Raw genomic sequence first — 17649 nt, forward strand, 5'->3', positions numbered from 1 at the left:
ATCTTCAGGAGAAAAAGACACAATGTATCTTTCCTAAAGATAGAGATGTATATGTTATTTCTATTATTTTACTGGATATAGTTGAGAGGGTTGTCACTGTGCTACCTAAAACCTCAACGTTTTCTATGCAAAAATTTACTTACACTGCCTTAAATATTGGGGGGGGGTAGGTTCTAAAGATGCTAACCAGGGCCTCAAGCTTACATGTTTTGATACAAAGTTTTGTATGTAGTATTTTCAGTAAATGAGAAGGTCAACAGCTTTCCAAACTTTCAGATGAGTTTTAAAAAATTTTAACTGAAAAACAGCCAGGCCCCGGTGCTTGTAATCCTAGCTCCTCAGCAGGGTGAAATCTGAGGATTGAAGTTCAAAGACAACAAGGACAGCAAAGTCTGTGAGACTACTATCTCCAATTAAGTAACAAAAACTCAGAAATGGCCCTGTGGCTCAAAGTGATAGAGCACCAGCCTTGAGCCTAAAAGCTCAGGAACCGTGATCAGACCCTGAGTTCAAACCTCAGGACTGTCACACTAGAAAAATCCAAAAACCCTGGGGAAAAAAATGGAGTGCTCCAAGTCAAACCAAATCATATTATGAATAAAATATTATATGTTGCTAGATTTTATTAATTATAATGTTCACTATGCTCAAGTAAGAACTCCTGTTTTAAAATGCAGGGCTACCCAATAAAAGTGTGGCTGGGGGGAAATGTCAGGTTTCTCTAGAGAAGCAGGGAGGGGTAAATGAAGCTTTCTTAGTTAATCAGAATGTCTGTTCCCAGGCTGAGGGCTGGGGGGTGGGGGAAGGAAGGGAGGGAGGGTTCTTGCTGTCTACCTCCCAATTCTGAGGCTCTGAGCCTGTCTCTGGCCAACATTAGCAGGAACCTGGAGGTCTCCAAGCAGAAGGGCTAGGACAGGGAATGACACTCATCAATGTATTGCCTCTCTATCTCTCTCCTCTCCCTTTCCCTCCCTCCCCCCCCCTCTCTCCTTCCTAGTCCTGGCGCTTGAACTCAGGCCTGAGCACTGTCCTTGGGCTTTCTCAAGGCTCTCACTTGAACCACAGCACCACTTTCAGCTTTTTCTGTGTATGTGGTACTAGGGAATCGAACCTCGGGCTCTGTGATGCACCCAGGCCTGCCCATATCTCTAAGGCATTCTGAATCTCTATTGTCACTATGCATCTTTCCATTTTACCCCAACCTTCCCCTTCCCAGCTGCTCTGAAAGTGTGAATTGATAGTTGTGGAGGAAAAGGGGGGTGGGTCTTTATATGTAAACCCAAAATACCTAGAATCATTACTTTCTATGAACAACACCGTTTGTACAAAGTTAGTGCTAGCACAGTCTATGTGGTCGCATCTGACTAATCACAATTCAAAATGAATAAATCAAATAACCCACTTCCTCTTTGAGGCTAGCCACACTTCAAAAGGCTAGTAGCTACCAGCTATGCGTAGCTACCAGCATGAAAAGAGGACATTTTCATTACTGAAGAAAGTTTCTTTCAAAGGCATTGGTCCATACAGCCACCAACAATCTCAGAGTCCTCTCAGTGGATCTGTGGTTTCCTTCATGCCCTAGCTTTCTTCTCTACATTCCTATCATTGCTGCCACCCACCATAGCCTGAAGATAAGAGCAGATTTCTGTTTTCAGAGTTAAAACTCTTTCCTGTGGGGATCCAAACAAATCAAGGTATGCAGCTAATAATTACCCAAGCTTTCAGTGTTAGAGTTGTGTTTCTCTAGCATAGGAAAGAGATCAGATCTTAGAATGGCAAATCTCACCGGCATAGCCTGTCTGCCTGCATAGCCCAGGTCTCAGATCTGATCCAGCATGTACCCTAGGACAGATTTTAAAGGGATTTAACTATAAAAAGATTAAGGGTATCAATGTATGTTAATTAACGCACCTTCTATCTGGCGAATATAGTGTAACCCTTCTATTAATTACAATAAAAAATATATTAAAAAAAACAAAAAAAGACTTAAAAGAAAGAAGAGAAAGGCCAGAAGGAGGAAGAGGCAAGGAAGAGAAGACAGAGAAGGAGAAGGAGGAAGAAGAAAGCCTTGCTTTACAAATGGATGGCTGCAAGTGAAAAAATTCCATAACTATAAAAGAATTTCAAGTGGTAAAGAATTTTCTTCTAAACTAATAGTCATGCATCCCAGTATGCATCTGCAGAGCTGTGGCATGTATCTACTTGTACCGTAGATGTATACAGTTTAACCATTGCATTCATGCAAAAGCAGAACTGAGCAAAGGCAATATTATTTCACATAGTGTTTCCCCAAACAGATATATGCCAGCTGTCCACACTCTCTGGACAATAGACTTATCTTATTAAGAAATAAAGCCTATCACATAGGATAGAAAAAAATGAGCTTAAATATATTTAATTACAAAGACACAGACTCAAAAATTTTTGGCCGAAGTGCTCACCTATACATTGCACACTTCTGGCACCTGGCAGAGCACAGCAACCTCTGGGAACAACTCTGCTGAGTAGTGAAATTAGGCCTCTTCTTGTAGACCAGGGAAGTGCAGACAGCAGGCTGGCTGTTCTCTGTAGCCCCAGAGGAATAAATCAATCAGGCCCTTCCAGGCATAGACAATGTGGTATCTATTTTGGCTCTTTCTCTAGCCTTTTGTTGTTAGTTGCTGTTTCTTAGCTCTTTTCCAAACAAGTGAGATTGGCCACAAAACCAAGTCACAAACAGGGGAGATGTCATTCCATTTGCAAGGTGGAAGTTGTACAAAGTATCACACCTATTAAGACTTGGACCCACTCAGAGAAGATATGCACAGCAGTAGCTACAAGATAGGAGAAAGGCCAGAACTGTTTCCATTGTTCCCCCCTCCCTCACCCCCTCCTCTCAAAAACAAATCCTAAGAAGAACGGGATTAGAAATGAAGGCTTGTCCCTTAGCAAATCTTACCAAAAAAAGAAGAGAGCATATCGAAATAAACAAAATCGCAGATGAAAATGGTAATATCACGACAGAAATTACCAAGATCCAGAATATCATGAGGGAATACTTCTCAAACCTTTATGCCAACAAATTTGAGAATCTAGATGAAATGGATGAATTCCTAGCCAATATTAACACACCCACACTGAACCAAGAAGAACTAAGCCAACTCAACAGGCCTATTTCAAGCTCTGAAATAGAAATGGCAATTAGAGAACTTCCACCTAAGAAAAGCCCAGGGCCAGATGGATTCACAGCTGAATTCTATAAGGTCTTCAAAGCAGAAATCACACCAATACTCCTCAAGCTCTTCGACGAAATTGAAAATGAAGGTTCCTTACCAAACTCATTCTATGAAGCCAGTATAACCCTCATTCCCAAACCAGACAGAGATTCATCAAAGAAAGAGAACTATAGACCTATATCTTTGATGAACATCGATGCAAAACTTCTCAACAAAATACTGGCCAACCGTCTACCACAACTCATCAAAAAAATTATACACTATGATCAAACTGGATTCATCACGGGGAGGCAAAGCTGGTTCAACATACGCAAATCAATTAATATAATTCAACACATCAACAGGAGCAAAGACAAAAATCACATGATTGTCTCAATAGATGTGGAAAAGGCATTTGACAAGATCCAACACCCCTTTATGTTAAAAGCTCTGGAGAAACTAGGAATCCATGGAACATTCCTCAATGTAATAAAGGCTGTGTATGAGAAACCTACTGCTAGTATTACACTTAATGGTGAAAATCTAAAGCCATTCCCTCTAAAATCAGGAACGAGACAAGGATGCCCACTCTCTCCACGCCTCTTTAACATAGTACTAGAATTCCTAGCCAGTGCAATAAGGCAAGAAGCAAGCATAAAGGGGATCCAAGTAGGGAAAGAGGAAATAAAACTATCCCTCTTTGCAGATGACATGATTCTGTATTTAAAGAATCCTATAGACTCTACTCCCAAGCTCCTTGAGCTGATCCAAAGCTTTGGAAGAGTAGCAGGCTATAAAATCAACCCTCAAAAATCAACTGCCTTCCTTTATGCCAACACTGAGAGGAATGAGGCAATAATCAGGAAAGAAACTCCTTTCACAATAGCCTCAAAGAAAATAAAGTACCTAGGAATTAGCTTAACTAAGAATGTAAAGGACCTTTTTGACGAAAACTTTAAAACCCTAAAAAAGGAAATTAAAGCAGAACTAAGGAAATGGAAAAAGCTCCCATGCTCCTGGATTGGAAGAATCAACATTGTGAAAATGACACTCTTGCCAAGAGCTATCTACAAATTCAATGCAATACCCATCAACATCCCAATGTCATTCTTTAAAGAATTAGAAGAGGCAATCCAAAATTTCATATGGAATAATAAAAGACCCCGTATAGCAAAAACACTTCTTAGCAGAAAGGACAGCGCTGGAGGAATTTCAATTCCAAACTTTAGACTCTATTACAGAGCTTTAATTCTCAAAACAGCTTGGTACTGGCACAGGAACAGGCCTGAAGACCAATGGAATAGAACTGAGGACCCAGATATTAAACCACAGACCTATGGACACCTAATCTTTGACAAGGGAGCCAAAAAAATAGAATGGAAGAAAGACAGCCTCTTCAACAAGTTGTGCTGGCAGAACTGGTTAAGCACCTGCAGAAAACTAAAGTTGGATCCTTCTTTGTCACCTTGCACTAGAATTAACTCCAAATGGATCAAAGACCTGGAGGTAAAAGCTGACACACTGAAAACTTTACAGGAAGGAATAGGAGATACACTAGGCCTCCTTGGCACAGGTCGAAACTTTCTTAATAAGGACCAAGAATCACAACAAATCAGAGAAAGGCTGGATAAGTGGGACTGCATTAAACTGCAGAGCTTTTGCATGGCAAAGGACATAGCTACTAAACTAATCAGGAAGCCTACAGAGTGGGAGAAGATCTTCACCAACCAAACAACGGACAAAGGCCTCATATCTAAAATATATCAACAACTCAAAAAATTGAATCACTCCAAAACTAACCTCCAAAGTAACAACCATCCCATTAAAAAATGGGCCAAAGACTTAAAGAGAGTCTTCTCTGAAGAAGAAACAAAAATGGCCTATAGACACATGAAGAAATGCTCAACATCTCTGGTCATAAAAGAAATGCAAATCAAAACAACTCTAAGATTCCACCTCACCCCAGCTAGAATGGCCAGGATCAGGAAAACGAATGACAACAGATGCTGGAGGGGATGTGGCCAGGAGGGATCACTACTACACTGTTGGTGGGAGTGCAAACTCATTCAACCACTATGGAAAGCAGTGTGGCAGTGCCTCAAAAGGCTAAACATAGAACTCCCCTATGACCCAGCAATTCCACTACTTGGCATTTACCCAACCACCCAGAAACAAGGACATACTAAACCCACTAGCACAACAATGTTCATTGCAGCACTATTCACCATAGCAAAGATATGGAACCAACCTAGATGTCCCTCAGTTGATGAGTGGATCAACAAGTTGTGGTATTTGTACACAATGGAATTCTATGCTGCTGTCAGAAAGAATGACATTGCCCCATTTGTTAGGAAATGGAAAGACTTAGAAAAAATCATATTAAGTGAAGTAAGCCAGACTCAAAGGAACTTAGGCTCAATGGTTTCCCTCATTTGTCATAATCAGTAGAAACCTTGGGCTCTACTAGCAGAGATTTGCAATAAAGCAAAATCTTGATACATAAGGACATATAATGTGAAGCTAATTGAAAGGACCTCCAGGATAGTGAAACAAAAGCCATATAATGAATGATTGTTGTCCTTAATGTACTATGTTGTCTCTCATCTCCTTTGCTGTCCCTTGGTTATCTCATATTGGTATAGTATCTCACTTTGTTATCTGATATATTGAATTTATTTGTATTTGGATATTTGAAATTTGATAGGGAAGGGGGGAAAACCAAGACGGGTGGGGGGGTGTGGGGGGGGAGGGAAACGGGTACCAAGACATGTGAAAGGGTATCAATGTATGTGAATTAATGCACCTTCTATCTGGCAAATATCATGGAACCCTTTTACTAATTACAATAAAAAAAAAAGAAATGAAGGCTTGTAGGTCTCGGTCCTTGTTCGCTCCCATGTTTCATCACTTCAGAGTAAAAGCTGAGATGTTAGCATAGAGAGTTATGGAGAAGAAAATTAGGAGTTTGGCCTAGTGGTAAAGTGCTTGCCTAGCATGCACGAAGACCCAGGTTCAATTCCTTGGTACCACATACATAGGAAAAAGCCAGAAGTGGTGCTATGGCTCAAGTGGTAGAGCTCTAGCCTTGAGAAAAACCCAAGGACAGTGTTCAAGCCCTGAGCCCAAGCCCAGGACTGGCCAAAAAAAAAAGAAGAAGAATTTAGAGAACATACCAAAAAGATTCCCATATGGTGACAAATGCTTGTGGTCCAACTACTTTGGAAGCTGGGGTGAGTGGGTCTCTTAAGCCCCCTCATTAAGAGACCCACCTGGGCCACAGAGCCAGACATTGTATCCAAAAGAAAAAGACAGAATATGCAACAACCTCTATACTAGCACTCCAGCTACTAGCAACACCCACATGTAAAACCTTTAAGATAGGTCAACCATCAACAAAAAGAAATGAAACCACTAAGTCATGTTTCCAAGGACTGTTTCAACTATTAAAATCCAAGCTCTGGCAGTGGCCCCAAGTTCTTTTCACAAAGATCTCTTTAACTCACATTTCCGTTTCTTTGTTCACTCTTCCCAGCACATCCCAGCCTTCCCATATGTAATGTTTTTAACTCTCTGGGCTCAGTTTGGGCTCACAAGGGCAGAAACTGCATGCCCCTTTATAGAAATTAGAATCTTTTTCTGCCATGATTGCTTGACATATGCATCACCATTTTAAGAGTAGTCATCTCTCACAAGAAGCTATTTTAATTGAGCCACATCCTGTTATAAGAATTATTTGGGGATAGAGGGGGTAGTACTAAAGGTATGGCTTAAGTGGCAGAGCTCCAACTGAGTAAAAATAGATTTTCTGACAAGTTGGCCAGGAGTCTTGGTTATGGTTGATTGTTCAGGTAAATGTTTAACTCCTTTCACAAACTAGCCAATCATTGAAGATTGTAAACCTAAGTTCTGATCAATCCAAAGAAAGGGCAACAGATATTAGGGAGAAAACCTAGCTGAACTGCCCACCCTGTGGCGCTTGCTTACTTGGCTTCTAAACAGAAGTAAACTTTGCCTTTAGGAAAAGGAAAAACCAATGTATAGGCACACCACAAGCTAATAACTGAGGGTAAGAAATGATGGATATCAATATAAATTCCAATATCACAAGATTCCCTTCTTCCATCCAGGGAGAGATAAAAGACATTCTAACTCCAGAAAGGAAGAAACCGTAATAGCTCTCAGATAATAATCCAAAGTTCCTAAATATCCCAAGTGACATGGTTTAACATTCTCTTCCCTCATGATAGGACTCTGGTTTTGCGACGAAAATGCTATATCAAGTCATCATCTCATTGCAGAGGACTAGATAAATATCTGGCTTTGTCTATGTGGAGCTCTATCTTTCCAGTCAATACACTTTCAGCCTCCATTACATTGTCTTCTCTCGCTGCTAGTAATTCATCAAAGGAAAATAAATGAAATGAACAACTAAGTATCTTAAAAAATGTTCCAAGCAAGCATTTCAAGAAAACAATAAAACACTTCATTTCAAAATGTATTAAGACCTAACCTATCACCCATTTACTTCATAACCCCTCTGCTTAAACTGCAAGACAGGATGTCAGTATGGCTCTAATTCATCACCGATGCCCATGCTCTGCTGGCTATTCTTTATAAACAAGTGAAGGGTTAATATAGAATGAAATAAAAAAATTCCTATTGAAATAAAAGCCAGTGGACCATGTGTGTGGCTTAGTGATAGAGTGCTTGCCTAGTATGCACAAAGCCTTGGGTTCAATTCCTTGGTACCACATACACAGAAAAAGTTGGAAGTGGTGTTGTGGCTCAAGTGGTAGAGCATTAACCTTGAGAAAATTCAAGGACAGTGACCAGGCCCTAAGTCCAAGCCCCAAACTGGCAAAAATAAATAAATAAAAAAGAGCAAGTGACATGAATGCTAGTTTAGAGATACAATGATTCACAGTAGGAATACATGAACCATGACGGGGTGAAGGGGGGGGACAAAAGGAACAGATGCCCATACAGTGGTTGAACAAGCCAGTCCTTAGGAGAATGAGAATCTAAAATCCAAAGGGCTGGCCAATCAAGTTGGTCAAGAGATAGGAGCCCTGGTTCTCGGGATCCTTCCAGAGCAGTGTTGATTAAGCCAATCAAGCAGATGGTGGCTCTTACTTAAGACTCAGTAAACAAGCCAGATTGCCCCAAATGTCTATTTATTCTTGAAGAGAACATCTGCTCTTTTCTCTTTAGCCAGTATGCTTTCATTGTTAGAACTGCCCTTCTCTTCCTGGTGATGGGATAAAACATGAGGTTTCTTCTTCTTCATTACACAAAAGTGTATGATCATTGACTCAAGTCAGAGCAACCAGAAATTTCCTTGGAAGTTTTGCTGTAGGAGTCACCACAAAAAAAGGGCCCTTGTTCATGTGTGGACATAAGCCTTCTTAAGCAACAGTGCCATCACAAAGAGGCTACCTGGAAATGACAGCTACCTGGAAGAAGATAACAATGCTTCGGGTCTGTGTGTACTCACATGAAGATATCCATTAGTTGTAGCACTGGTAAGTTTATAAAATAGGCAGCCTAGGAAGTGGTGCTGTGGTTCAAAGAGTAGGGTGGTAAGCCTTGAGCTAAAGAGCTCAAGGATAGCACCCAAGCCCAGAGTTCAAGCCCCATGACTGACAAAAAAAAAAAAAGCTCAAAATTAAATAGGCAGTCTAACAGTGTTCGCATTGTAATGTGTACTGCATGTTGATGTGTACACAAAGCACATGCCCACACACTCTTGAGAAGGCTCTGCAATAAATCCATCTAGTAGTTAACCGTGATTATTTTTCTTTGTAGAATTAGTGAGATGATGAAATTTTCCTTATGCTGCGTATTTTGTGTTTGTCTGGCCCCTTTTCTTACAAGCCTATTTTTAATGCAAGACCAAAACAACTTCACTCTTTCACCAGGTAAAATCTAAAGAAAGAAAGCTCTTCTCCTTCAAAAACTGAGATGTTATTCTGTATGATTAGTATTGGTTTTTAAATTGCTTTCTCTTTAACAACAATAGATCAATAATGGAAACAAATCCTAGATTTAAAGGTATTAGCCCTAAAATCTTTGCCCTTAATAAGCTTGGATAAAAACCCAGCAATACTATGGTGTCCATACTATTTCTTTCAGTACACTTTATATTTATCTTCTAACTGGAATCATTGATACTTTTTCTTCTTAATCACAGATAAAATAGAGTAACAAATAGAAAAGACCCTTTTGTCTTCAACTGTTTGATTGATTCTCCTAAAGTGGCCCCCAAAGCAGCCATTTAGTAGGAGTTTTCCTCCCTTTTCCTTGCACTTGACTGGTCTCATGATATTTTTCTTTCCACTCCTTCAAAGCCCCTAAGCTATTAAGAAACATTCTGAGTAGTTCATACTTTTTCAAGTAATCCGCCTGTCCTTACAACTTCTGCCCACTCTTGGTCTTTCTTCTAAAATATCACTTTTCCAGTATAGGTACTGATAAATCTGATAGAGTTCTAGAAGCAAAAATAATATCCCTAATTCTATTTTCCAGCATAAGAGGAAAAACCATACATTTCAGCCTCTCAGATGCTCTATAACCAATCTTCATAAACCAGTTTTCCACTGTACAAAGAAATTTGAACAAAACCAAATGTACGTTATCTTACTACTGTCCAGAGTATCATTTAAATTATGCCAATTGTCAAGATCAACTAAATAAAAGAAGCAAGAAAATTATACCTCCTCCTTGCAGGGGGAGGAGGGGAGATGTTACAATAGACATTAAAAGTTATAGAGTCAGGACTTGGTTGTTCAAGGTTGTAATCCTAGCTACTCAGTGGGTTGAGATCTGAGGATCACTGAAGCTAGCCCAACCATGAGATTCTTTCCAATTAACCACCAAAAAAGCCAGAAGTAGAGCTGTCACTCAAGTGGTAGAATACTAGTCTTGAGCATAAAAGTTCAAGGACAGAACCTAAGCCCTAGAACTGGCACCAAAACCAAAAACAAACAAATAAATTACACATTCAAGTACCAGAAACCCACCTGTAATCCTAGCTTCTCAGAAGGCTGAGATCTGAAGTTCACTGTTCAAAACCAGGCTGGGCAACAATATCAGTAAGACTCTTATCTCTACACCAAAAAATCCAGAAGTAGAGATGTGGCTCAAGGAGTAGATCACTAGCTTTGAAAGAAAAAAAAAGGCTCAGGGACAGTGCCCAGACTCTGAGTTCAAGCCCTGGGACCGGCACAAAAAGAAAAATCGCATTAGTGCTTATTGATATGGCACTCTACCTGACATAATACCAAATGAACCTATATTTGTTAATCTGACAGAGAACTTAATAATATTTGATCACCATTGGAAAATGTCTGCAAACTGCCCTTTCCTGCTCAAGACATCAAGCAGTTGCACATGGCTGTCCACACTTTCTCCAAAGTTCTATAGAACAATCCCACTTGGATACTGGTGAATATGAGAAAAAGCATCACTACAGCAGGAAGCAAGGCTATGGTATCTCAATTCCAACAGTATCTCAATTGGTATCTCAATTCCAATCAGGTGACAGATTGAATTCAAGACCAAACAATTTCCATTTCAAAGGCTCCCAAGCCAACAGAAAGCCTAATTCCAAGCTGTGATAGGTATTTTATCCCATCACACTTCAATCCAACTAAACTTCCTTTTCTTCATCTTAAGAGCTTTTCCCTCAGCTTTCCCAAGTCTACACTGACCCATATTTCAAGGCAAAGGTAGCTTTCTTCTGAAAACCATTGTTCTCAGTAGCTAGCCTGTCTTAAATATCTTTGCAAAGTCTCTGAAATACAACTACAACTATTCTCTCCATTCTAAAGATAAGGTAAATAACTTGTCCAAGATCAAACAGTAGCAAAACCCAAAAATCTAGAGTTCACATCTTCATCATGCCGCTAAAAGACTATTTACCGACATCCCACAATATTCTGGATTCTCTTCATTATCTGATTATAAGGTCTTGGTTCACAGCCTGTAATCCTAGCTTATCAGGAGGCTGAGATCTGAGGGTCATGGTTCAAAGCCAATTTAGGCATGAAAGACCAGGAGACTCTTATCTCCAATTAACCACCAGAAAAATGAAAGTGGCACGTGGTTCAAGTGGTAGAGCTGTAACCTTCAGTTTAAGAGCTCAGGAACAGTGCCCAGGCCCAGAGTTCAAGCCCTACCACCAACACACACACACACAGAGATATTGGTTCAAATGCTGCAGAAAGATATAAAGCAATTCATATCAACTTAAATCAGTCAGAGAATTTGTTAGCTCAGACAAGAATTCTTCCACTAAGGTCACCTCCCATATTCCTTGATAGTTAAATCAGTAAATGACTATAGTCACATTCCTGGTGGGAACAAACTCTTTTCTGCCCAGCAACCTATGTGTGGGGCTTAGATGTTTTCTGTGCTGTCCAGGTATCCTAAGTCTTGCAAAATGGTTGCGGTAGCTCCAGAGATGACCTCTTCAATGCCAGTGTTTCTAAGGCAAAACTTTTAAAAAATCTCCCTTTAATGGATAATTTCTTTTTCCCCTCACTCCTGAGGTTTCCTTTTTAGGAAAGGATAACAGCATAATTCTGTGTTTCTCTTATCCCTGTAAAAGTAGTATGACTTATCTAAATGGTAAATCTTAAAAATAACCAGTTATGTTTAACAGTCTGCCTCTCCTCCACTTCTAGGGAACAAATCTATCCTCCCAAACCATACGTCTTCCCATGGTTCTCCAAATAATACTCTTCTCTGCACAGCTTTTCTCCACAGAGAAATTCCATCATCCGAGTTCTCTGTGAATACTCAAGTCTGCCCAGTTCTAAGTTCAGAATTAGCAGCCTATTTGCCTAGGAGAACTAAAGCTTTATCTTACAACTCAATTTTATGGGTTTTATTTAGTTGTTTGCTTGTTTATTTTGTTAGAATTGGAACCCAAGGCGTTATCTATGCTAGGTAGAGGCTCTACCACAGCGCTACATCCCTAGCCCTTAGGGTAACAGGTATTTTTCTTCTATAGTTACACTCTTAATTCAGTTATTCTTGAATTCTCAACTTGCCCTGATCTAGGAAAGGGAGCTACTTATGGGGCTCTTTTCAACTGCCCAACTTATTCTAACTTCTATACATAATCTCACCGATCACAACTAGGTCAATATTCATATACACGGTTTTAGCCAGTCATCAGCACAAGAACTTGAACTTCCTCATCAGTTCACTGCTAGGATTTCCACAAGCCATCTAAGGGATGGATGGAGGACTGAATAAAAAGTCAGAATTCCACTAGAGGAGGAAAGGGAAGGGAAATTGTTGGGTAGACAGCCTAGAGTCTTCTGCTACTTATCCCAGAAGATTAATGCATGTCTTATTAATTGTGATATTCTCCATAGAATCAATCACAGGGTCCAGAACACGAAATTGATCAATGTTTTTGCAATCCAGCTACATCACTACTACTATGGTACCAACAGCAAATATGAGAGAAAGAGGTTTGTGCTTAGCTGATAAGTCAGGTTTTCTATTCCTGATGCTTCATCCTTTAGAACAAGCTCCCTTTGGGACCAGTCAACACAGGAGTTGCTCCAAGATACTCAAAAGAAGTCTCTATTTCTGTTGATAATTTTCCCCTGCTCAACTCTTTACAAAATCAATTCAAGAATGTAAGATACAAAGATAATGAATCTGCTCTCTGGGTCAGACACTCTCCCCTTTCTGGTCCCTCCCCCAACTATTTGATTTTCCTTTGGAGGAAAGGAATGATATAAATTTAATAAATAACCAATCTCCAGAGCTGTCAAGAAAACACTCAAAGGTCATGGCTCAAACTCAAGCATCTCCTGGGTATACAGTAAACTGTTTCTCACCATGGAAGCTCTTTCCTTTTCTCCTTTGATCAGTTTGTAAGTGCTGGGAGCCTAAAAAAGAATCATTACTAAGGGAACTTAGCTGTGCTACCAGAACAATGTGCTTATTTTACATTAAGCATTGTGACTTTTTTAAAAAATAATGTTGTGCTCATTTTATATTTAAATGTCCCTTCTTGTCACAGAAACAAAATGCTATCCAGACAAAATTTTCTTGAGACATTTATAATCAAATTCCAAGAAAACATAAGCTGATTTAACTCAATTGTCATTTGATATTCATATATTATCCTTCCCTTCATAAGCAAAGGACTTGAAAAAGTAAAGCATTTTAATATCATAGTCTGTCACAAATGAGTGGCAGTTCTATTTGAGGGGATATATACATATGCATAAATTACTATGTATAAAATAAACATGCATATGTATATAGTCTGTAGTCATCATGGAGACATGAGAATAAACAAAATTATGAACTAAGCTGTAAAGCAATTTAGAGCAAAAAAACAAAAGGCACAAACTTCTTTTAAATAAAAAAGCAAAGAGAATGTGCAACCTGACCAAAAAAATTGAAATATATTGTCACACATAGCATAGGCTGAACAAATAAATATGGCTGCCAAGCTCAGTTACATCTTCTAAATTCAAAACAAAACATAAAATATGTGTTTGTTAACTTAAAACATCTGTTCCTACTATAAGAATATGAATAAGAATGAAAATGTATACGGATTATTCATCAATAAAAGTACAAAGTCTTTGTATTATTCCTCTCACACACTTATTCTAAGCAGATATAAATTCCCAAGTAGAAAGCCAGCACATCTGATTATGATACACAGCTTATAAAATCCCATCAAGGAAAAAAGAATTCCGAGGCATTTACTGGCTAGTTGTCCCTACAAAATTTCTCCCTTAAAAGAAACAAGGGATTTTTCTCACTCTTACTAAGAGTGCCTGAGGCAGAAACACACAGCTTTAAAATTCAATCTCTACTTTGAACACTCAGATTAGAACAGTCAGATTACAACAGCTCCTACCCAAGTCACCTCATTCCTAATTTTGTTTAGTGTTCATCTGAATAGCTGTAGTTAAAGGGAACCCACTGTCTCTGTAAATTTATGCCAGCATCTAGCACAGTAGTAGATGCAAAAGAAAAGAAAAATGAGGCTTTACTATAAGAGTGTACATATTAGTAAAGTTCCCCACTTAAAAAGAGCATATTATCAATATTTTCAAATGAAGGAAGAAAAAGCACAGTCATTTGAAAAAAGAACAAATAGGCCTATATATTCCAATAAAATAGGATTAGGAAGCTGGGTCCCAGTAGCTCACACCTGTAATTCTAGCTACTCAGGAGCCTGAGATCTGAGGATTGTAAAAGCCAGTTCAGGCATGAAAGTCGGTGAGACTCTTACCTCAATTCACCACCAGAAAACTAGAAGTGATGCTGTGGCTCAAGTAGTAGAGCGCTAGCCTTGAACTGCAGAGCTCAGGGACAGTGCCCAGGCCCAGAGTTCAAGTCACACAACCAACAACAACAACAAAATAGGATTACGAAACAGCCCAATATACTTAATGGAAATGAAAGAATTTATAGTTGTTCATTTGTTTAGATCTTTCTCTTTGTTACCTTTATTCTTTTTTTTTTTCTATTTTGCAATCCTGCCTGAAGCTTGAACTCAGGGTATGAGTGTATTTCTTGAGCTTTTTTTCTTTTGCCCAAGGCTACCTCTCTACCACTTGAGCCTAGCATCACTTCTGGCTTTTTGCTGGTTAATTAGGGATAAGAATCCCACAGACTTTCCTTCCTGGATTGGCTTAAAACATAAATCCTCAGATCTCAGCTTCCCTGACTAGCTAGGGTTATATAAGTGTGAGCCACCAGTACCCAGCTTCTGCTTGGTTATCTTACACTGAGCAAAAGACCTACAATCTTATTTAATTTTTTTCTCTTACAATCTTACTAAAAGTTAATGCTTTACAATCCATTTTATCAGCAAAGGTTCATCAAGTAGAAAAAAGTCAACAATGACCACTTTTGATCTGAGGAAAAGAGTAATTTTGTTCACCTTTGCAAAGTCATAACTATCTCATAACAAGCTACTAAGCTAGACTGAACACTGGGCGTGGTGCTTCATGTTTAATTTCTTTCATCATTCCAACAACCCTGTGAAGGAACTAGTTCATCACCATTCCACAGAAAGGAAAAAAAATGAGGTAAAGCTCAAGGCAGGTGGTCTACCACTTGAGCCACATCCTCGAATTCCAACTTTTTGTTGGTTATTTGCAATAAAAGTCTCAAATGTTTGTCTTTCCAGCTGACCTAGAACCATGATTCTCATATCTCAGCCTCTTTAGTAGCTGGGGTCATAGGTTGTCCCACCATTACCCAGCCCCAGAAAGCATTTCATAAAGCATTTACTTGTGGCAAGAAAAAGCAAAAGGACATTTAAATTCTTACTCAATAGAATAAGTTGGAAAAAAGCAGAAGGTAGGAGCAAACTTGGAAATAGTTAATTCCTTTTCCTCCTCACACTGGATACTCTTGCCACAGGAAGTGTTTCCCTTGATGAGTTCCTGATTAAAACAGCCTCACTTTTCCTCTAGCAAAGCTGACTTAGGTGAAGTCTTGTGTCTAAAAGTACATGAGTACTGTGAGGTATGAAACACATCCAGAAATAGATGGACATTTCTCACAGCATTTCTTCTAGTCCCTTCTAGCAATTTCTGACCTGAAAAGCACAAAAAGGAAAAGAGAAAAGAGAAAGAAGACAGCTGAAGTCAATACATAACTAAGAGATGGCTACATGTGGCTTAGGACCAAATCATCTCAGACTGTCATGGCCAAGTGATGGAAAGCACAACACATTAAGGGTATAAATATACACACACATGCATACATGCTCACACATACACGCACACAATACAAAACATACTATAAACAGTATCATATACTTGTTACGATACAATGCTTCTTGCAGCAAGTGATGAATTTACTGCCTGCACTTAAATGGAAAGGGGTTAGCTAAGGACAGCTGCCTTTTGCAGGTCAGAGACAGAGACTGACAGAGACAACTGTATGGCAGGTGCAGCAGGGAGGGGGCTGGGCATATAGGACTGAAGGTAAAATAAGCTAAATGCTCATAGACAGCATGCAGTCTGGCGTGGCTGTGAGAAACCATGCCCAATGAAAGGGCTTTAGAGTAAGAAACGGGTTTAAACCCTCTCTTCCTTCAGTGCTTTCTAGCTGTGTAAACTGTCAAGTGATGTACACTTTTTGAACCTTAGCTTCCTTATCTGTAAAGAATGTACTTACTTCTAAGATTGTTGAGGGAACTCAGTACTCATAAATGCTCAACCCCTTCTCTGGTTCTTCTAGGTGTATAAAAAGGAATTTCTTTGTGGTGTGGAAGTACATGACAGGCATTAGCCTTACATGTCTTCTCCCCTACACACACACACACACACACACACACACACACACACAATCTTATTTATGCCATTTAATCCCTTCAGCAGAGGCTTTAATTGTTTCATTCACATCCTGGGCTATAAGGGTTCCAGAAAGTTCCAGAAAGTCTCAGGGCTGGTTGGCAGTAGAGCAAGAAGAGTCCAAACCAGGTATTCAGACTGTGAGAGCCATAAATGCACGGTTGTCTTACAGCTTCACAAACACGTGAAAAGGCTGAGAAAGTGTCAGTAAGAAGCAGCAACAAAAGCCATATAATGAATGATTGTTGTCCTTAAGGTACTGTGTTATCTCTCAGCTCTTTTGCTGTCCCTTGGTTATCTCATACTGCTACAGTATCTCACTTTGTTATCTGATACATCAGATATATTTGTATTTGGTTATTTGAAATTGGATAGGGAAGGGGGGAAAACAAGATGAGGGGTGGGGGTGGGGAGGAGGGAAATGGGTACCAAGACATGTGAAAGAGTATCAATGCATGTGAATTAATGCACCTTCTATCTGGCAAATACCATGTAACCCTTCTATTAATTACAATAAAAAAAATCTTAAAGAAAAAGAAAGAAGCAGCTTGAGGGTCAGTAACTAGCAGCATGCGCCTAGATCCATAACCATGAGGTTATGGAATTTTTCTGGATAAAGCTGATGCTGGCCATTTTCAAACTGACCACACCTACACTTCTAGTCACTCACTTAATGAGTGAATGAATGTCAAGAACTGCATACCTCTCACTCAGTTCGTTCAGCCATGAATGTGGGGAGCTTGTACTACATAATCTCTGGAGTCACTTCTAGGCTCTAACACTGTGAGAATGTAGGTAGAGTTTAGGGAATCAATGCTGTCATGCTCAGACCAGCTCTTGAGTGATTCCTTTTGCAACAGAAACCTTCCTGCACAAAAAGTTGTTAAGTCCTAATATACTAGGGTATAATGTTCTCTAACTCTTCATTTTCATCAAAACTACACAAACTGAGCCAGGAGCCAGTAGGTTCACACCTATAACCCCAGCTATTGAGGAGGCTGAAAGCTAGGAAATCCAAGTTTGAAAGCATCCTATACTGGAAAGTCTACAAGACTCTACATCCAATTAATCAGAAAAATACTAGACTAGAAGCCTGGCTCAAG

Source organism: Megascapheus bottae, chromosome 13, assembly GCF_031878675.1.
Source record: "Megascapheus bottae isolate mThoBot1 chromosome 13, mThoBot2.hap1, whole genome shotgun sequence".
Taxonomy (NCBI): Eukaryota; Metazoa; Chordata; class Mammalia; order Rodentia; family Geomyidae; genus Megascapheus; species Megascapheus bottae.